Genomic DNA, 23,079 nt, shown 5'->3' on the forward strand with positions numbered 1-23,079 from the left:
GCGATGGGGAGGCACCATTGGGAAGGAATTGACTGAATCAGAATGGAGCAAAGCACTAGCATACCCCCGGGTGGTCTCACATAACATGCGACTACGTTACATCCAATATAACTACCTACACAGAACGTACCTCACACTGCACCGACTATTCCGAATCTACAGAGGTACCCCCAGGACATGCCCAAGATGCTAGGGGGCGAGGCAGATTTTGACCATATGGTGTGGGGGTGCCCGGTGCTCCAGACCGGCTGGAAGGAGGCACTGGCTGCCCTATCCCGGCTACTCGGAGTGGAGTTAAGGCCCACCCCGAATCTGTGTTTGCTGGGACTCAGGCCAACTGAGTTAAAGGGGAAAGTAAGAGGGCGTTTTCTAGACCTAACACTGGCCCTCTATAAAAGGCTGATCTCAAGGGGCTGGAGGGCCCCGGCCTGCCCATCGCTTACCGATTGGAAAAGAGATGTTACAAAATGGTCCAGGGCCGAACTACAGGTCCTGAAAGCCGAGGAAGCCAAGGGCGTCCGACTTGTTCCTACTGCCCCGACTTGGGAAGAACCGGTGATGACATGGGACACACTAACCAAGAGAACAACAGACACTGATGTAGGGGTGTCCGGGGAGCGGCTTGCCTCAGGGGGTGGTTCTGAACAGGAGGTTGCCCGGTTGGTGCCCTGAGGTCCCTGTACTGATAATAGGACCACATGTAGTAACGATAAAAAAAATTAAAAAAAAGCCACACGAACCGCCACCACCCACAATGCCTCAGGATCAAGGGGGTGGAAGAGGCGGAAAGAGCAGATTCCTACCCCACTCACACACTGGTGCGCCCCGGACATGGCCCGAATAAGGCTGTCATAGCGCGCCAGCTCCTTAAAGAACATTAACTACAAGTATCACCCATACAATGCTGTAAAGTTGACCCTTTGTTTAGTTTGGCTACCCTTCCTATCCCCTCCTAGTCTCCCTTTCCTCCCCTCTTTTTTCCCTTTCCCTCCCATTATCTCCGATCTTCACTTCCCATGATCCCCTCTCCAAGTTGCAAATAGGAAAGGGTTTTTTAACCACAAATTTGTTACATATAAAAATGGCATAAAACCAATACACTAAGACCAATGATGAGCTCGGTGCAGTGGGTCAAGGGGCTTAAAGCACTAGAGTCAGTACCCGATAAATGCACAAACAACACTAGGGGCGCCGCAAGAACTAACAGTGTAACACGAGTAATGTATGCTACAACTGTGAGCAGCTTATGTGATCATGTATAACTGGTGCAAGTGATTACTCTGAACCGAAACACAAATGTATAATAACAAAATGTTAATAAAATATATTTTAACAAAAAAAAAAAAAAATGAAAAGAAAAAATGAGGCAGCACAGTGCAAACTTCAGGGTCGCCTCATTGATAAATGTGTGATGTCATGAGTGACATTACACTCGTCTTATTACCTGGGAGGGATTCCCTAGCCCCTTTCAGGTCCTTCAAAGGGTCAAGCCAATGGGTTGAACTAGTTGAGGGTCTTTGGGCAGCTATCACTTCTCCTAGGTCCTCCTTAGCCATGCCCACTGGCCCCATCTACTTTTCCTGGAGATGGGGAGGTGGGAGGAGCCACATCTCCTCTCATTTTCCCTCTCAATACCCCTTCCTCCTCACCAACCAAAAAAAAGAATCAAGGGTTGAGGATTGGAAGATGAGGGACTAAGATTGTGTCTAGACCTAGTCCCCAGCTCCTGATCCAATCTCAAGTCTGGAGAATCATTGTGAGAGGAAGAAACGGTGTGCCTGTCCCAGCAAGGAGCCATACACTATTTTTTCTATCATAACAAAAGAATCCAAATAGAGGATTCCTGGGGCAAAGACACGCAGTTCTGTGTCCATGTAAGAAGCCATACTCCATTTAGCTTTGATTTGTCCTAAGCTAAAATAAAATCCAAACAGCTTCAGACCACTTGCAGGTCCACATGCACAAAGCTAAGAAAGAAAAATCCTAACAGGACCTGGCTTTTTTTGGGCACAAACACATAGCTGCTTCCTCTCACGATGCAAACTGTGAGGAGGGAGCTGTGTATCTTTGCCCAAGTAAGGGGCCATACAGTGTTTAAAAAAACAGGTGTGAACTAGGTGGGGATTGCTGGAAAGTAGACACAATTAGAGCATCAGCAAGGGGTCACTTGTCTGGATTATGCATGGACTTTCAATGAAACTAATCACTGAGAAAAAAACTGATTACAAGTAGAAACTATTAGTAACAAGGTTTCAGTTTTTGCACACAACCCTGATCCACAAGAAACAGACCATTACTTCTGTTTGACTCTTTTATATGTATGGTGTTTGAAATATGTGCAAAGCCCAGGCTTCCCAGAGCGACCAGTCAAGCTGTGGTTTATAGTGTTTTTTTCACTGTGTACTGACTGTACATAACTTGATAATGAAAACTATAATGAATACGTATTGGGGCAGGTGGAAACAAAAACGGTTAATTTTTTTAATGTCCCAAGGAATCTGAATTTAAGGATATGGTGTCATTTTGAACCACTCTGAATTCTCGATTGCCCATAAAGTCTGAAGAAGCTTTTTGAAAAGTGTTTTTGTGGAACCTGAGATGCCAAAGGAAGCCAAAAACATAGGGAAATTCTATAGATAAGAGCAAATGTCATACCATCCTGCAATTCTATTGGGTAAAGTGCCCCACATATTTGGATGGGTCTGATGTTCGGAAAGTGGCCAAAAACTTGGGAGTGGGAAACAAATGAAAGATGCTTGGAAGTAGGTTGATTGTTTGGATGTGAGTAGCTGTGGTATTGCGCCCAGGTTGGCCTTTATTTATGGGAACCTTTTATACCCAGATATTTCTGAATATTGCACATCTTGGGGTGATGGGAAGAGTCCCAGGTGGTGTGGCTTGTGCCACCACTCTTTATTACCTAGAATCCTTTACAAACATCAGACTTTGGTTTAAAAACATAATTCTCAGTGGCATAGCCAAAATGAGTACCTAACACCATGCATCCTTCTTGAGCACTGGGCACCGGGCCGCCAGGCAGCAGGACCGGACATAGGTGTGAAGGATTGGAGGCAGACATAGGTCGATGTGTCTGACATAAAACACCAGGCATGCTGCAGCATAGCTCTTTTCTCCGATGCTTACAACAACAGAAAATGGCGCCTGACTGGAGAATGGAGCAAGTAGATGTGGAAAGGAAGCCTGACAGGCCACTGTACGTCTCTGCAACAGTTATCTTATGTGGGAGAAACTCAACAGACTAGTATAAACCCTGATGGCAGAAGAAATCAAGCCACCCAGGGCTATGTCAAGTAGAGGTAAATAGTTGAAGTAGTGGAAAAACACAGGAGTCAGAGTGGAGAGGAAGTGAGGTAGGGCTGAGTATTAAAGACCTGGTAAAAGTGTCTGTCCCCAGCGATTGCACCCCAGGTGGAAAACAGAGCCTAGAATCGGCCTGGTCAGCACTGGCAGAACTGAACATCAGACAAAGAGCAAGCATGCATTGGAGAAAAACGAATTGATGTGTTATATTTAAGCAAGCAAAGACTGAGGTGATCGAATGCAAACTGAAAGTGAGAGTCCACAACAGATTTCAGCCTGTAGTTGGCGAGAACTCCAATGCAGCAGCAATAGCCTCAATAATGAGAATCGTGTGGCCTCACAGGCAAAGATAGCAGTAGGAAAAGAAGAAGCATTGAAATTGGCCGATGGGAAAAGATAGAGGGACATGAACCAAGACCCTGATAGGTTTGTACGACGAAACAACGACTTCAAAAACAACTACTGCCTTAACAACGAGGTCGGAACACCGACCTCGTTGCTACTACTAATGATTTTACCACGAATGCCATAACAATGATATTTTGTTGTAAAGGCATTCCTGATAAAAGCATTAGTAATAGGCACCATTCACCCTACATCCCTCACCCCACCCCCCTAACCCTGCCCCAAAACCTAAAACCCACTACCCCCCACCCCCTCCCCAAAACCAAAAACGCCCCACCCCAAAACCTAAAACACCTGACCCCCACCCCCTCCCCAAAACCAAAAACGCCCCACCCCAAAACCTAAAACCCCCTAACCCCCCACCCCCTCCCCAAAACCAAAAACGCCCCACCCCCCAACCCCACCCCAAAACCTAAAACCCCGTGACCCCCCACCCCCTCCCCAAAACCAAAAACGCCCCACCCCCCAACCCCACCCCAAAACCTAAAACCCCCCCACCCCCTCCCCAAAACCTAAACCCACCACTTACCTTCGCCAACTCCCTTCTTTGTACCTTTACCACGCATGTTCGTTGTTCAGAACATACGTAGTTAAGGCACAAAAAAAACGGAGTCGTGGTTAAAAAAAGCGTTGTTGCGCTTTCGTTAACCATGACTTTCGGAAAAAAAAGTCGTAAAAAAGGATGTTTCCCCCCTGATAGAAGTCATACCCCCTTCCCTGACAGAACGGAAGTAGCACTTGGAACAAAGCTAAAAAGAGCTCACATAGTTTAAGTAATGGGCAGAAATAACTGCCTATGTCAAAAAGTAGTAAGCAGAAAACATAGAAGCTGGGAAGAAGATAAATCAAAAGGCCATATTCAAGCAGACTGAGATGACAGGTTGATATCGTGCTGGAGGGGGAAATAGAGGGCTGATATAGTGGCAACTACATAAATATAAAGCTCCTAAAACCCTCTATATGAATGAACCAACAACAGGTGGATAATACAGAGGGCTAAGAAGGGCATAGAAGAATACTCCATGAAAAAGATACACAACTGATAACCAGGATATGTAGGTACCATTCACTGAAGCAGACATCCAAATCCCATTGCAGGATTTTCAGAAATATATGACAGCACTAAGACAGAATTTTGACAACGCCTTCGTAGACTTGGGCTGTGCACTTCAAAAAGCAGACACACGGATAAGCCGTATGGAGCAAAGCCTTGCTGAAGAAGGACATGAGTGATATGAATTGCCAGCTAGTGTAGGGGCAGTAGAATCCAACCAATAAAGCATTACTGGTGAACTGGAGAAATACGAAAACCTGACAATTCAAAATCTGACAAACCTCATGTTCTACTAGCTAGCCACTGAGGCCATTGAAGGTCTGCCTTGCAGCACTGGACACCTTAGGGTATACAGTATTAGAAAATATATAGTTCATATACTTTCTGCCTAGTCCTGAGTTTGATATCTGTCATCCAGTGAACTGTGCACCATAAACTGTTTTGTGTTCTGTGCTAATATTACATATTTGATTGTGCAGACTACCTTCCACAGAAAGAAACACACATATTTGGTTTCAGTAGTCTATAGGCATTCACTGAAAGAGTTTCTCCATTAGCTTTCTGAGGTTTAGGTTAGTCCATTTGAGGAATGCAACAAAATATTGAACTATTTGAAAAAAAAATATATCAAAGATTTGAAAATATCTCAGGTTGCAGCTAGATATTGTTGTAGGATTTGCAGCTCTACACACCCCAATGTGCTGAAAAACATGGATTGTGTGCAAAGATTGTGGCAGTGAAAAGGTTAATATTGTGGTCCATTCCACATTTGCGAGCACAAATACACGTAATGGGCAGTCCTGGAAGATGCACTTGCATTAAAACAGTAGTGAGGCCAATAGACGCCTGTACGGTTCTTCCATGTGCTTTTGAGAACTTCTCAAGCTTCCCTTTGTAATTAACCCCTTTTGACATTTTTTTTTTGTTCTGTACCGTTGCGGTGTTTGCGGTGGGGCACTTGGCTTTCGTTTAAGGCTTCGGAGATGCTGTGGTTCTACTGTCTTGTCTTGTCTTTTCTACCTGGCTCACTGTTAGAAATGGGGTCTCCAGTTGGCATTCGGTTTGAACCCTGTCCAAGTAGGGACCCTCATTGTAGTCAGGATAAGGGAGATACCCTCTCAGATAACCCATGCTCACCCCTTGGTAGCTTGGCACGAGCAGTCAGGCCTATCTCAGAAGCAATGTGTAAAGCATTTGCACATAACACACATTAATAAATGAAAACACTACAAAAGGACACCACACCAGATTTAGACAAATAGCCAACATTTATCTATATAAGATGAGACCAAATACGATATTAATCCACCATACAGTAATAGATATATGAATTCTGCAAGATTTACTAAAAAATAATACAGTTCCTTGAAGTCGATAGCTCCTCCTGGGACTATCACAGCGTCGGGATCAACAAAACCAACAGTTCAGGCCGGCCGCAGCATTGCGGGCAAGCTACAGTGTTGTGAAGACCCACAAACAGTACCTTGGATTTACAGGTTGTCGTGATCCTCGCATTGAGCTCCTGTGAGCGGTGTTGCGTTGTCGGTGCGGGGGTTGTCGGGCCCTTGAAGTCACATGCATTGCAGATAGAACTCCGGGCTGATGAAGTCAGGAGCGCTGGTGTTGATGGCGTCAGGGCTGCGGTGCGAAGCGGGACGATGCGACATGCGGTGGCCTTTGTGACCCTCACAAGCACTGTCCACAGGCCACGGTGCAAGCAGGGATGACTGGTGATGACACTGGATTTGATTGTGCTCGCGTTGGTGGACAGGAGCTGCAGTGAGGGACGGGACGGGGCTTATTGTACCTCACGAGCGGTGTCCACGGTCCATGGTGCAGGCAGAGGTGCCGGTGTTATCAGGAGCGGTGTCGTCAGGGATGCCCAGGCTGCGGTGTGAGCGGGAGTGCGGGGCCCACAGGTCGCGGTGCAGGCAGCAGCTTGGTGAAATCGTCCAATGATGGCATCGTTGAGACCAGGGTCATGGTGCTAAGCAGGGCAGTGCGGCTCCGTGCGGCATCAGCAGGTCACAGTGCCAGCCAGCGACTTCGTTGGCAGTGGCGCAGTGGTTTCTCCTCTTGAACAGCACAAAACACACAGTTCCAAGTGCTGCAGGTAGAGGAATCTGAAGTCTTTGGTGTCCCTGAGACTTCCAGCAGGAGGCAAGCTCTACTCCAAGCCCTTGGAGAACTTTCTCAAGCAGGAAACACAGCAAAGTTCACCCTTTGCACTTTTTTCAGGCAGAAGCCGCAACTGCAGGCCAGTCCAATAGAGCAATCCAGCAAGGGGACAATACTCCTCCTCCAGCTGTTCTCCTGGGCAGAGGTTCCTTTTGATACCAGAAAGCTTCTAAAAGTCTGGGGTTTTGGGTCTTCTTCTTATACCCCTTTCTACCTTTCAAGCTGGCAAACTTCAAAGCAAAGTCTCAAGTGTTTGTGAGATCCTTCCCTGTCCAGGTCAGGCCCCAGACACACACCAGGGGGTTTAAGACTGCATTGTGTGAGGGCAGGCACAGTCCTTTCAGGTGCAAGCGACCACTCCTCCCTCCACTCTAGCTAAGATGGCTCATCACGATATGCAGGCTACACCCCAGCTCCCTTTGTGTCACTGTCTAGAGGAGAGGTGTGAACAGCCCAACTGTCAAACTGACCCTGACGGGGAATCCACAAGCAGGCAGAGTCACAGAATAGTTTAAGCATGAAAAAGCCTACTTTCTAAAAGTGGCATTTTCAAACTCACAATTTAAAAACCACCTTCACTAAAATATGTATTTTTCAAGTATGCATTCAGAGACCCCAAACTCCATATTTCCATCTGCCCTCAAAGGGAATCTGCATTTCAAAGTTATTTAAAGGCAGACCCCATGTTAACCTATGAGGGAGCTAAGCTTTGCAACAGTGAAGCACAAATTTAGCAGTATTTCACTGTTAGGACATGTAAAACACACCAGTACATGTCCTATCTTTTAAATACACTGCATCCTGCCCACAGGGCTACCTAGAGCCTACCTTAGGGGTGCCTTACATGTATCAAAAGCGAAGGTTTGAGCCTGGCAAGTAGGTACACTTGCACGGTCGAATTGCCAGTTTAAAACTGCACACACATACACTGCAGATGCAGGTCTGAGCCATGTTTACAGGGCTACTAATGTGGGTGGCACAACCAGTACTGCAGGCCCACTAATACCTTTTGATTTACAGGCCCTAGGCACCTCTAGTGCACTTTACTAGGGACTTACTAGTAAATCAAAAATGGCAATAAGGAATAAAGTAATCAACAATACAATTTACACAGAGAGCATATGCACTTTGGCACTGATTATCAGTGGTAAAGTACCGAGAGTCCTAAAGCCATCAAAAACTGGTCAGACAAATTAGGAGGAAGGAGGCAAAAAGATTCGGGTTGACTCTGCAAAAAGAGCCAGGTGCAACACACCGTTTCACACCATGGCCTTAACTGCTTCTTCTGGTTCATGTCAACTTGTTTCCTGTCAAAAGGGCATCGACCTTTAACCCTGCACTAGATAGTGTTGCATTAGTAAGTAAACTATTACCCAGAATGGAGCAGTCCATTTTCTCAGGTTTTAGTGGTATTGAAATAAATACTTTTCCTTTGATCGACAAAATATCTTTGGGGAAACACTCTTGCACTCTTCATTTTGAGATCACACCTAGAGGTGAATGTAACTCGTATGTTGTGAGGCGATTCAGGTGCCCAACAGATGTCTAGCAAACTAGCTTAGAATGAGCCTATGTTGTATTTTGTCGCGCTCCTTACTGATCACCACAAAGGCCTCTATAACGTTTGTGTTAGGAATTGCAAAAGTAGTTTAGAATTATTTTTGGGATTTGTTATTATTAATGAAATGGCTGATTGTGCTCTGCATAAGTGGGACATAACAACGGCAGCTAAAAATGACGGCCAAATGCTTCTGAAGGTACTTTGACCATCATTTAATTACTGACAAGATTTTAGGGGTGTGATTCTTTATTTAGGTAGTAATGAGTCGTTTGTGACTACTTTAAATGTGTATATTGATGTAAATGCGAACTTTCTTTAAGGCCAAAGTTAGTAGTTCAAACGTATATGATTGTACATTGCAAAATGAGAAGTAATCATTAGCATTTTTAGCAATACTAAAGCACTTTCAACAGTTAAAGAGAAGCATGTTCACGCCAAAATGTTCTTGTTAAGGTGCCTTTTCAACCTTGTTCTAAAATCTAAGTGATTCGGTTAACAATCTTGAACCACATGCAGCAGTTTAACGGCTGTTTTGGATAAGGCTTACAGTTTTTAATTTTTGCTGATAAACGCCTAAGAAAACCATCTGTTTCTTGCTGTTTTTTTTAAATATGGAGAGTTACAAAACATTGATATTTTTTAGTGATACTTGATGCTATCAGTCATGGCTGCTAGGCCAATAGGTGTTTAGACTGAGTGGTAAAGAGGGGTGTTAAAATAAAAAGTACAGGTTTTCCTAATGAAGCTTTACGTGGTTGCATGTGTACTAAAATGTTAATTGTCAAAGAAGTGTGTCTATGAGTGGTGCATAATATACGGCCTGCTATAACAGTGAAAACCCACGAGGTATCGAAGTGTAAATGTACCTTTATTGGTTAAATGAACGTCTAAATAACGTTTCAGGTTATTTTTTTTCACAAAACGCAAACTAAATACAGATAAGGAATCAAGAACATAATTATATATAATTAATTACCAGACAGAAATATATGTAAGGGAGCAACTGTGCTGCAGTGGAACACCATAAGAACGAATTTAACATGAGGATGCTCAAAAGGTTTGTAGCTGTTCCTGCCCCGAGCTCCTTCCCTGACTTCTGCCAGTTGTTTTGAAGTACCCTTATTGCCAGATGTTTGCTAGACTACAGAGTGCTAAACTTGGATTCTTATCGGTTAAGGAAACAATCGTATCTTTAGATTTCAGATAATACAATGTTTACAAAAACTTTGTTTGTTGTTATTATAGTTCCTTGTTCGCACTTCGTTCTATTATTGTCTGAAATGCATTTATTATAATCGAGTTTGAAAATGCAGTAGATTGCATTAAACGGAGGCTTAGTGGAGCTGCGTTGCTTCCGGATGTGAAAGCAGTATGACGGTGAGTGCATTGAGAGCTTGCAAACTGCACTGATGATTTGGCCTGTTGCTCTCAGTAGTTCATGATTATTCTGCTTTTTATTTGCTTTATCATGTTTATGCTTTCTCTTGGTCGCCTGACAGATTACCAACATCTTGGATGTCACTTGACACCAGGCCAGAACCGTAAGGTCAACATTGAGGCAGTGCCAGTTGGCATCAGAGCCTGACTCAAGTCAAGGTGACAGCCTATAAATGGAATAACCTTCTTTTGCCCCCTGGTGGACTTTTTTGATTTTGGCACAGTGGCAGAAATGTAAACAGTCTGCCTCAGACCACTTGCTTCATTTTTCATTTTGTAACTTTCATGTTGGCAACTGTTTTGAGACTTTGGCTCTTTTTTTAATTTCCATTTATCTTAGATTTTGAATTCCCACAAGTACCAAGTATTTTAGATTGTCTGATGTGCAGAGCATTACTATATAAAGATATGAATTCATCGAGAAAGAGTCAAAAGAGTGTGAATACGCTTCCAGACCACTACCACATACTCTTCCGCAATTCAGTTTTTTTTTTTAACTCTTCAAGCTGGCCTCCATATAGTTAAGTTTTCTTTGATTGCATGAGATTTCAGTAAGACTTTTTTTATTTTTCTTTATAAATAATGTTTCGCTTTCTTTTGTGCTTATCCCATAACTAAAACTATTTGCCCTTTTTTAGGTTGATGTTCTTGGTATTTGACTTTATGAATTGCACAGTTTGGATCTGTTGGCCCTCTTAACGTGTGCAAGCTCAGAGGGCACCATGTTAGCTTGAGTAAATGGGCAGCTTTCACACAGAAGTGCTCTGAAAATGTACTCACATGTTCTTTAAAATGTTGTGGGATGAGCGGCATTGACCCGTGGGATTGAGTAAAAACTATGTTCAGGCCGTTCTATAAGTCAGTTTAATGTTGGGTAGGAGTTATTCAGTATCTCTAAAGGCTTCCTTGCGTAGCACTCACATTCACTAGGAATTTTTATGAACGCGGGTTGCATTGCAAGAGAGCATGTAGTTTATTTGCCATACTAGTTGAAGTTTCATAAATTCGTAAGTACAGCATGGCTAAAGATCTTTGGCAAAGCCAATAGGGCTCACAGGCCAAACTTATTGGCTATCCCGGTACTCCTTTTTATTTGCTGTTTCAATGTGATGGACATTCTTCTTGAACCTATAAAGTTAAAAAAATGAAATGTCGACTTAGGCACAGTTTTGGGAAAGATCAGTCTAATAGCACATTGCAGCTGCTGGGTCCTCCTAATTTTTATTTTATTTTTTAGAAAGGGACATACAGAGGTGGAATAGCAACAGAGGAGCAAGGGCTTGAGAGGCGTTAAGTAAATATCATTGAATACGAGGAGTGAAAGCCATTTTATTAGAAGCTAGCAAATAAGATTGTCAGGAATGTCAATCAGTGATATGCAATGGGCTGACACACAGCTCACTAAGTATTGGATTTGCCTTCAACATCAGACCACTAAAAGTTATCTATAGGCTACACCTAAAATTTCACGTCAGCCGGTTTGAGCAATAGCACATTAGAATGAATGTAAAAGAGCAAAGCCATATTTCAATGAGAAATTCGTAGAGTACTAAAATTAAGAGATGAGGACATAAACTATCAAATTAGATAGTAATCTATATGTTATTGTGTCTTAATGGGTCTCACTAATTTTATTTGCCTATTTTCTTTACTGTTTCTTTTATTATTAATGTTATTGTTTTGCATAAACAATGGTTATAACCCATGCAGTACAATGACACATCCTTCACAGTTTCCCCAATCCCAGGCCCGGTCCAAAACATTCCCCGCAGTTACACCCTTCAAGCAAACATTACAGAAATATCCAGTGCAAGTACCCGTTGAGGGAGCCCAGGTCCAGACACACCAGATCCAATTGGTCTGCAAGCAAACTCTACCATCTCTTTATGACTAAGCACTCCTAAACATCTCCTTCTATGGAGTTTCTTGGCACACTATCTTCCACGCTAGCGCCAGCATCTATTCCCCAAATTCCCCATATTTTGTCAAATTTGTGCGGGCATCCCTTGCCTTTGTAGACTTCCTTTTCCAACAACATGCAGCTATCCATACCAGCCTCCCAGTATTGTATTCCAGGGGTCATTTCGCTCTGTGCAATATCCCTCTTTGCCACCATGCAGCCGAAATTTACCAGGAGCTTCTCATAGTGTGTCAGATCCGCAGGGGCCCAAATCTCAAGCAGAGCGAATTTTTTTTAATTTTTTTTTTAATCTTTATTTTCCATTTTAACAAAACATAACATGGTGGTCATTGTATGAGCATTTGTAGCAACACAAATATGGTTATACATGAGAGAGTACACAGTTAGGCATTCAACATTCTCTTATCTAGTCCGCCACCTACAGGGAATCATGTAAATCCGGTGTATGTCCCCCGTCCTGAACCAAATGTATGCATTAGGGGAGTAAAGAGGGATCAACAGTCCCCACCTGGACAACGTGTTCGATTTCTGAGTCATCTGAGCTGTCACTATGTTCAGAGACTGATGTCTGCGCGTTATCGGGACTTAAGAATCTGTCGCAAAGGGCTCGCCAGGTACAGATTGCCTCTTTGACTTGTCATCTCTTCTATTGTGGTGCTTATGGACCTTCAGCCACATCAATGCAATTGAGCTATCGCTAGGGCACTCTTCCTCATCCATGTAATGGCTACTCTACATAGCGCTAGTACTCTGGCCTACTGGGCTAACATGTATGCCATCTTCCGGCCCTTCAGCCGTATTAAGTCACCGAGCAAAGAGCATTGAGGAGTAAGCACCACTTATAGATGAGAGACCTGCATCATTTTGTCCACACTCCCAAAAACGACAGACCTCCCTACAGTTCCATGCCAGGTGAAATCAGCTCCCTCGGCATCGAAGCGGGGGCAGGTGTCCGGCCTGGTACGAGTCATGCGATGCAGAGCTCTTGGGGTTAAGTATGTCCTATGAAGGAAATTGTAGTGCATCAGTCGGAAGCGGGCATTGCTATAAACTGCTTGTGTTTGTTTGCAAATGTGTGCCCAGTTGCTATCCCCCAAGGGGGCCGCTTATGTGTGCCTTACCCTTAGTTGCGCCCCACCTGCATCAGCTCTCATGGCTTTATAGAGAAGTGTAATCAGATGTCTACCTGATCCACAGGTCAATAAGATCTGTGTGTGGGTAGTTTGTGGAGCTGCTGAATAACAGGGCCAGGATTGCCTGACCACATCTGTTAGCCCTGCGTATTGCAAGATCTGTCCCAGGCCCAGCCCAAATCTGTGCAAGTGTTTTCAAACCAAATAAACGTTTCATCAGGGTATAACCACATCCCTACCTTTCTTCATGGCTGGAATGACATATTCGCCATCATCTGTTTAATTGGCTTTATTATCCATAATGGGAGTTCCCGATGGAGCGGCACACGCTTTAACACTGACTCAACAAAACATTGTCACACTCTAGCTGTCTGCTGCACTATATATGAGACTTCTTTTGAAGCTCCTGCGCCTTCCATCAGTATTTCAGGAAGACAACTTGCTTTCTTGCCAAAAGTCTCTTCTCCTAGCCATCTTCTGAGTCCTGCCACTGTGCTGCCTGGTGCAGGTGTGCCGCATAATAATATAGGTCCAAGTGTGGCACTTCCAGTCCGCCTTCGTATGATTTGGTTAGTGTTGCCAATGCTACCCTGCTGCGCCCTTTCTACTCACAGTAATGAGATAAGTAGCGAATTTAGTTGCCTGAATATTTTCGTGGGGAGGAGGCACATTGTGTTTTGAAGTACATACAGGCACCTGGGTAGGAGTACCATCTTGGAAATGGCTAGCCTGCCCATCAAGGACAATGGGAGCATGTTCCAGAATGTCACGAAGCTTTTATCGAGTCTAGTATTCTACCCATATTAAGTTGTAATTGTAGGACCCGCGAGTGTGCTACCATAATCCCCAGACGCCTAAAGTTCGCCAGTTCCCAGCGTAATCCCAAAGTCGGGAGGTATTCCACCAGTACTCCGACCAGTGTGGCAGTGGAAACATCAAGGATTTAGTCCAATTGACTCGGACTCCTGATAAGTCTCAAAATGCGGTCAGTAGATGCAGGAGCATTGGCAACGCCACTTAGGGGGAGAATATAGAACAGAGCATCAGCCACGTGCGGTGACACAATATGCTGCATGTCCCCCAGGCGGATGCCCCTTGTCTGTAATTTCTGTCCCACACTGATCGCCAGTGGCTCGATTGTGAGCGCAAACAGAAGCAGGGAGAGAGGACATCCTTGACGCGTCCTGCGGCCCAGTGCCCATGTCTATAAGCGGCTCTGTCCCACACGCACCTTGGCAGTGGGGTTCATGTATAGCAACCATATCCACACCCGAAAGTGGGGGCCAAAGGCCACATCCCTCAGGAGCTCTAGTAGGTAGCCCCATTCCATGGTATCAAAGGGTTTTTCAAGGCCAATGGAGACCAGTACCATTTCCTCTTCTCTTCTCTCCACCTGGTGAAGTACATGTGCTAGCCTTCTAAGATTCATGCCAGTGATCCGGCCTAGGCTAAAGCCAGCCTGGTCCTCATGTACCAGTTTGGTCATTTGAGGGGCTAGTCAATTACCCAGCAGCTTACCCTGTGCCTTAACGTCCATGTTGATCATAGTGATTGGTCTGTGTGTCTCTGGGTTAGTCGTATCTCCTCCTGGCTTCAAGAACAAGCATAATTAAACCTCTCCCTCGTGATAGGTAGAAGAGCCCCTTTATCCCTCACCTCAAGGAATACCTCTGAGGCGCTGGGTAGTCTCTGCCGCAAGCGCCCGATAAAATTCAACTGGAAAGCCATTTACACCTGGGGCTTTTGCTCAGGGGAGCATTCGCAGTGCCTCCTGTATTTCTTCAAGGGCTAATGGTGCATCTAGTTCCTCTATTTGCTGCTGCCTCCAGTTTGGGCAGGCCAAGGCACACCAGAAATGGGGCATAATGGTTCGGTATTAACTTAGGGTCAGCTGTATAGTCCCTCTGTAAGTGCTCCTTCAACACCCTTAAGACACCCTCTCTGGTAGTAACTACAATGACCCCAGGGGTAGTCAAATGTGTCATGATCAGCGGCATGTGCTCCCTATGCAGGATCCAGGCCAGGAGTCTGTCTGCCTTGTCATGCTCCCTATGCAGGCACTGCCTGTATTTTTTAAGGGTGTTCTTATTCAACCTATTTCAAATGTCCACTATATGCCTGTGTACTCTCTGCTCCTCCATCTGCAGTTCTGGGTTGGTTAAGTCCCTGGCCTGTGTTAAAGCCAATTGAGTCTCCTCCCTATGCAGCTCTGCCTGCAGCTGTCTGTGCACCCCACATGTCATTCCCATACAGACTCACCTCACAACTGCTTTCATGGCCTCCCACTCCGTAGCTCTGTGTGCTGTGGATCCCCAATTGGTATTCACGTAGTCAGACAAGGTGTGCAACAGTGTATTGCTTCCCACCATATCTGTTAGCATCTCCACTGGCATCCTACAGGACAGAAGCCTTCTTGTGGGGCCACCCTGTGGTTTCACACAGAAGACCAGGAAGTGGTTCGAGAGAACCACATATGTGTTATGTCTATATCTTCCATACCCTGGAATCCTGTCAATAGCACTTGGTCAAGTCTACTAAATGTGCTATGTGTTATGGAATGACAAGTATAAGCCTTTTGGGTTGCATGTCCTTCCCTTCATAAGTCTGCCAACCCCATGTTGTGCATGACCTCTATAATTGCCCTTGTCATGCGGGGCTTGGTGTTTGCTGTTGGTTGCGCCAGAAGACCGGGCAATGTCAGCTGTCCCGCTGTAGGTCAGGCCCAGCCATGGCACCCCATATGACATGCGCCAGACGTGTGCGGTTTAGCATACCCTATTCAACCGTGGTCTTTGTTGGGTGGCTTGAGTGTTTCACAGGGGCCAGGACAAAGAGTGGCACTGAGGCCCCTGTCAGGCACGAGGGGCCTCCCAACGGTAGGCGACGGCCCCCTGCTGTATGCTGTGCACTGATCCTTGGGGCTATCTTCAACGTGGCCGACTCTGGGGAACCTGGTTGCCCTTCTGCTTCCCACAGCGATTCCGCACCCCAGCCGTCACCACCCGGTCCACAGCTGGGCTGGGCCCCACGAGGCCCTCCCTAGTTCGGCATTCTCCAGGCTGACATGCCACCACTTGTTGCGCCCTGCAGTTGTATGACAGGTCCTCCACTATTCCGCTTCTGTCTGGGCCTCAAATGGCGGCGTGATGTCTTTGGCTGCAGCACTCTTTTTGCCCACTTATCGCCAGATAACTCTGCAGCAGGTGGTTCCGGCAGACAATTTGAAGGGTTTGAAACAAGCTTTGTGCAGGGTTTGCAGGATTCAGATGTGGGCTGGCCAGGAGCTCCAGGGCTCATGTCATGTCGGCCATGTTGCCTGGCTACGCCCCAGCAAAGCAAGTTTAGACTGCAACTCTAAATGGCTCCCAGTTGCCTCTCCCAGCGAGCTTGCAATCGCCTGCCAAAAGGTTGTCAGTGCCTGACAGTACCAGAATATACAAATAAGTGAGCCTTCCATACCACAGTGCCTAAGGCATCCCGCATCACCCATCTTTCTCATTTTAAACAGCAAAGTCTTCGTAAAATATGTCCTGTAGAGAATCTTCAGTTAAGTGGAAGCCTGCCTTAGTAGCTGCCTCCACCGGGAATCCCAGCTGTAACTGCCAGTCTTCATCTTCTGGCACACCCAAGTCCTGTTCCCAGCGATCCCTCAGTCTCCCTAGCTCCTGTTGTGTATTCCTTAACAATGCCTCATATGTTAGTGAGATGGCCTTCTTACTAATACCTTTGTCCAATAATCTACCCTCCTGTGGAGATACCTCTTGTGTCTCCTATTCCCTAGGAATGCGACTCTGGAGGGTCACTGCATCCCAGACATCTGATATTCCTTTAAATGGGACAATCCCATTTGCGTCCCAAAAATCTGCCAGTATTGAGATGCCGATGTCATTTCACCTCTGGAAATGCTGCAGCTTCCCCACAGGTCCCAATCTAGTCCCTCCCCACAATGGGTTGTTGTGGGTTAAATGTTCCATTTCATTTCTCTATTCAATCTGTGCCACACTGACACCACTATCAACGTGGCAGGACATGCTGTGGGACTCATCTTTCTGCCGTACAGCCAGTGCACATAACATTTATCGTCCAATCCCTGTCTATCCCTTTGGAAAGCTGGGTCATCATGGTCTGCATAAGCCCAGTCACACACTCCGCTCACTTTGAAAGTCTCATAATACCTCATTTTGGTACTCCCCTCAAATTTGGAGCACTGTAGTGCTGAGATTATAGTACGGGGCTGTCCCCCTACCCACAAAAGCATTCTGAGCAGAGCGTCCAACTTAGTAAAAAGGCATCCAGGATATGGTATGGACTGTTCTGTAACATATAGAGGATCCTAAGTAAAATAACTATCTTAAACATCACCGCTCTGCCAAATATGGAGAGCAGCAGTGAGTTCTAGTGTCTAACATAATTCTCCAGTGCTTTTACCAGTGGCCCCAGGTTAGCCTCGTAGTGGGTATCAGCTCCCCTGGTCACCCAAATGTAGAGGTACTTGAATTTTTAGGGTTCCACCTTGCGCGGCAATGGCAGCTGCTCTTCCGGCATCCAGCCCTCCATCGGGAATAGCAGAGATTTACACCAGTTGATCATAAAGCTGGAGTATCTCCTATAAATTCTGAAGATATCCCACAATCTGGCAAGGGACTGGGCAGGATTTGCAAAATGCCCGCTCTTCCCAGTCCATGCCTCTGGTCCATCCCCAGATCTGAGCCTCAACACGCACCCATTCTCCACCGCCAGCAAGAAAAACATTGGTGAAAGAGGGCAACCTTGTCTCGTCTGTTGCCCAATCTGAAATTTCCAAGAGAGGCAACCATTGAGCTTTACCCTAGCACAGTGCCCACTATAGACTAGCCATATCCATTTGATATAACAGGAATGGCCACTCGGGATCAAAAGCCTTGTTGGCATATAGGGAAACAGTAACCCATGGGTCAGCTCCCGTCCTGGTAGGAGCCAGGCGGTTATGGAGTTGTCTGAGGTTCAGCCTTGTGGATCTATGCAGCATAAATCTGTTTGGTCTAGATGGACCAGTTCATCCACCACTGTGCGCAGTCTTTTTGCCAACACCTTTGCCAGGACCTTGACATCTACATTTAGTAGCAATATTGGCCTATGGGAATCACATCTGTCTTGAGGCTTCCCTTCTTTGAGGATGAGGACAGTGGTTGCCGTGTGAACATCTGTTGGCAATTCCCCAAGTTGATACGCCTTTTTGTACATCGCATGTCAAGGGCAGCACTGTTCCTAGCCATCTTGTGGAAGAACTCTAAGGGAAGCCCGTTAGGGCCATGATCCTTCTCCGACTGCATTTGTGCAGTGCCTGTGGAACCTCCTCCACAGAAAGGTCTGCTTCCAGTTACCTCCTGCTAGCCGAGCTCGGTTTTCTCATCGTGCAGTCCTGAACAAACTTGAGCTTCACCCACTGCACAACCAGTCTGATCTCATAGAAGTCTGTCATATAATCTACAAATTACTCCGCTATATTCCTGCTGCCAGTCACTGTGTCCCCTTTATCCATCATAAGCTTTCTAATGTGCAGCCCTTCCTTGTCCCTGCTTCCCAGCGAAGCCAGCAATTACCCTGCTTTGTCCCAGGATTTGTATATTCTTTTCTGTTTGGCTAAGTATGAAGTTTTGATTTCTTGGTGTTCTACTATGCAGCGTTATTCCCCAGTTACATCTAAAGCTGCGGTTCAGCAGTGGTGTCAGGGAGGCAGCATACTCATATTCCAACAGCTGCAACTCTGTCTCCAAATCTGATAAGCAACTAACCCTTCTCCTTTTCTCACCCACTCCCCTGCAATAATTATTCTCCAAATTGTGGCTTTGTAGGCCTCCTGGAGCAAGAGCCTGCTTCCCACTGACCCAGTATGTTCTTTAAAATATTGCTGGATAGCCTTATCTAGGCATTTCACCTTCTCTTTATTCGCAAGTGGCCAGGTTGCCATCCTCCATTCTCTGTGCTCTAGTGGTCTATTAGAAGTCAGAGATAAATAGGGTAGAGACAACTCCCCCCACACCCACACACACACACACTCTAGGTATCTAGCCTTTAGGATTCTATGCATGACGGCCAGCAGTGTCAGGAAGCATTTTAACCTAGATAGCACATTGTGTGAGCAGGAGTAGAAGAAATATCCCCTCTCCTGCCCATGTGGAACGCGCCAGATGTCACCTAGCCCAAGTGCCTGAGAGGACACTTCCAGCTTCCCCGCTGTTGCATCTCTCTGGCCTAGTGCTAGACTGAAATCTCCTCCCAGCTCTGTGAGGGCGGGGGCATGTTTGCCAACAGTCTGCCCAGATGTTGTGGCATCACTGTCTGCAACCCTTGTGGGGCGTACATAATAATCAGGATTACATATTCACCGTCCCATACCCCTGTATTGATCCATAGCAGCATGCTGCATTTGACCACATACGGGTGACATGGAATGACACCTCTGGAGTCTGACTTATATTGCGTACTGCTGGCCACTCTATATTTCCCCTGTCCTAGGCAGCAGTGTTGGATGCCCACCATATGTGGCTCCTTGAGGAAACAATTTCCGCTTTGTACCTAGTGGGCTCCTTGGAGACCAACCCTCTCTCTAGCTGGTTTCCCAGTCCATTGACATTCCAGGTTAATAATGACAATCTTTGTTTCTGCATGATCGGGTCTGTCTACTTCCAAAGCTTGTCTCCCTACCTATGGAAGTGGACCTGCTTCCTGTTGTTGCTGAGTGGCCCAGTAACTGTGTATGTCAAAAATTACCCCTTCCCAACCCCCTTCCTTGCCTTACTGTACTGTGATCCTGGATCTGACCACTTCCCCCATTTCACGGTATGTGTGATCCCAAACCAAAAACAACATTTAACAATGCAAATTGCCTTATGCAGGGGCACCACTACCGGCACTATTCTTACTCGAGGCACGGTTCTGGGAGCAGCATGCTATAGTTTTCCAACATAATACCTGCAATGCAGCACCGCTCCCCAGCCAGCATCCCAAAGTCTGAGTCCAATAGTTCGGTCCCTCAGGCGTGCTGCACCTGCCTTCATCGGTGCTGGTCTATTAGAAATTAGGTTTCTGGTTGGCTAGGGTATACACTTAAGCCATGCAGAACCAACCACTCAACTCAGGGTAAGCCAGATACACACCCAGTTAACTTGTGTTAACCCTCTGGTAGCTTGGTGCAGAGCAGTCAGGCGTCACTTAAGAGGGAATGGGTAAAGTATTTGTGAAACCCCCGTCACAGTAACACTCTAGAACATCACCTAAAAAGACTCCATTCAAAATTAAAGAACATATAGTGATTCTTTATGTAGCAATTTTAATACCAAAATGATAAGAATTAAATAAATAGTCTAGGGATTATACTGTTGGGCAGATTTGGTTGGAACAGTATCATTCAAATTTTCAATGTTTGGCACTGTAGCCCTTTATTGCAAACATGTTCTACCATAAAAGTTAAAACCTGGCACTAGCATTTATTGCGTGAAAGAGAGCATATGGAGTTGTGTAGGCTCTGTCCGTCCCGTGGCTTTTCTAATAACCCTTGCTCGGGAGCATGTTAATTCAGAAACACATTTTTTTGCAGGTGCTGGGGCGCTAAAGAATGTGGCTGCAATCTCAGCAGTGGTGCATTGTGATAAAAGGGAATCACAAGTTTTCTGTTGAAGTCTCTAATGGAGTCAGCAAGAACCATCTGGTTGGATTGGACGGAGACTCTGCATTCACAGCACAGTTTCAATTTACCAAATTGCAATACCTACATTGTGCATATTTTCCAAGACCCATATTATGGAAAAGAGGGTTAGTGGAATCTTCATGCTGTCTTACCTGCCTGGTGAATGGGGGGACTTGCTACAAACTGTATGGAGTTTTATGGTACTGGCCCCCTTCTGTGATGGGGTTCCCTCAGTGGTAGGTGGGGTTCTGGGTTGGCAGCTTCCTTGAGACCCCCTACATGGTCCTCATGCATATTCATGTAGACATTGGCAGCATGAGGTGCAAGATGGAACTGCTGTGGATTGCTCTCCTTTTCGCTAAAAGAAACGTTGCTTAGAATTGGGAAAATCCAGGTTAAGCTTGTCCCGTTGTGGTGAACCCACACAGAAATATGGGAAAAATTTGATTTCTTTTTTTTTAGCTACATTTGAGGTTTGCTGAGGATTCTGGGTAAGACAACATTGGGGTATCCACGCAAGTCACATCTCAGTGGACTCCCTCAGGGGTCTAGTTTTCAGAATTGTCTAGGTTTGGTAGGTTTCCCCAGATGGCTGCTGAGCCCAGTACAAAAAACGCAGGTGCCCCCCCCCGCAAAAACAGGTAGTTTTGTATTTGCTAATTTTGATGTTTCCAGATAGTGTTTTGGGGCATTTACGTTTGCAGGCACTAGGCCTACCCACACAAATGAGGTACCATTTTTATCGGGAGACTTGGGGGAACTTTGGGTTGAAGGAAATTTGTGGCTTCTCTCAGATTCCAGAACTTTGTGTCACCGAAATGTGAGGAAAAAGTGTTTTTTAGCCAAATGTTGAGGTTTGCAAAGGATTCTGGTTAACAGAACCTGGTGAGAACCCCACAAGTCACCCCATCTTGGATTCCCTTAGGTGTCTAGTTTTCACAAATGTGCAGGTTTGGTAGGTTTCCCTAAGCGCTGGCTGAGCTAGAGGCCAAAATCCACAGCGAGGCACTTTTAAAAAAAACAGGTCTGTTTTCATTGGGAGAATGTGATGTGTCCACGTTGTGTTTTGGGGCATTTCTTTTCGCGGGCGTCAGGCCTATCCACACAAGTGAGGTACCATTTCTATCGGGAGACTTGGGGGAACGCTGGGTGGAGGAAATTTGTGGCTCCTCTCAGATTCCAGAACTTTGTGTCACCAAAATGTGAGGAAAAAGTGTTTTTTTGGCCAGATTTTGAGTTTTGTAAAAGGGTTCTGGGTAACAGCACCTGACAAGGGCCCCACAAGTCACCCCATCTTGTATTCCCCTAGGTGTCTAGTTTTAAAAAAATGCTCAGGTTTGGTAGGTTTTCCTAGGTGCCGGCTGAGCTAGAGGCCAAAATCTACAGCTAAAACACTTTGCAAAAAACACGTCAGATTTCAATGTAACAATGTGATGTGTCCATGTTGTGTTTCCTGTCGCGAGCATTAGGCCTACCCACGCAAGTGAGGTACCATTTTTATCGGGAGACTTGGGGGAACAAAGAATAGCAAAACAACTGTTATTGCCCCTTGTCTTTCTCTACATTTTTTTCTTCCAAATGTAAGACATTTTGTAAAAAAGAAGCCTATTTGCGAAATGCACTGTAATTCACATGCTAGTATGGGCACCCCGGAATTCAGAGATGTGCAAATAACCACTGCTTATCAACACCTTATCTTGTGCCCTTTTGGAAATACAAAGGTTTTCTTGATACCTATTTTTCAGTCTTTATATTTCAGCAAATTAATTGCTGTATGCCCGGTATAGAATGAAAACCCATTGCAGGGTGCAGCTCATTTATTGGCTCTGGGTACCTATGGTTCTTGCTGAACCTACAAGCCCTATATATCCCGCAACCAGAAGAGTCCAGCAGATGTAACGGTATATTGCTTTAAGAAATCTGACATTGCAGAAAAAAGTTACAGAGTAAAACGTTGAGAAAAATTGCTGTTTTTTTCCATCTCAATTTCAATAGTTTTTATTTCAGCTGTTATTTTCTGTAGGAAAACCTTGTAGGGTCTACACAAAATACCCCTTGCTGAATTCAGAATTCTGTCTACTTTTCAGAAATGTTTGGCTTTCCGGGATCTAGCATTGGTTTCACACTCATTTCTGTCACTAAGTGGAAGGAGGCTGAAGCACAAAAAATAGTAAAAACGGGGTATGTCCCAGTAAAATGCCAAAATTGTGATGAAAAACAGGGTTTTCTGTTTCAGATCTGCCTGTCCCTGGAAGCTGGTGATTTTAGCACTGCAAACCCTTTGTTCATGCCATTTTCAGGGGAAAAACCACAAGCCTTCTTCTGCAGCCCTTTTTTCCCAATTAAAAAAAAAAAAAATGTTCACTGTATTTTTGTTAATTTCTTGGTCTCCTTTAGGGG

The 23,079-nt window shown here is 45.4% G+C and overlaps 1 protein-coding gene across 6 annotated transcripts in view; it reads left to right on the forward strand.

Moving 5' to 3' along the window:
* The window catches only part of AGTPBP1 (ATP/GTP binding carboxypeptidase 1), an 863,873-nt gene that overhangs the window by 197,645 nt on the left and 643,149 nt on the right, over nucleotides 1-23,079 (forward strand). The window lies entirely within an intron of this gene.

This window comes from Pleurodeles waltl, chromosome 1_1 (genome assembly GCF_031143425.1).
Source record: "Pleurodeles waltl isolate 20211129_DDA chromosome 1_1, aPleWal1.hap1.20221129, whole genome shotgun sequence".
In the NCBI taxonomy this organism is placed as follows: domain Eukaryota; kingdom Metazoa; phylum Chordata; class Amphibia; order Caudata; family Salamandridae; genus Pleurodeles; species Pleurodeles waltl.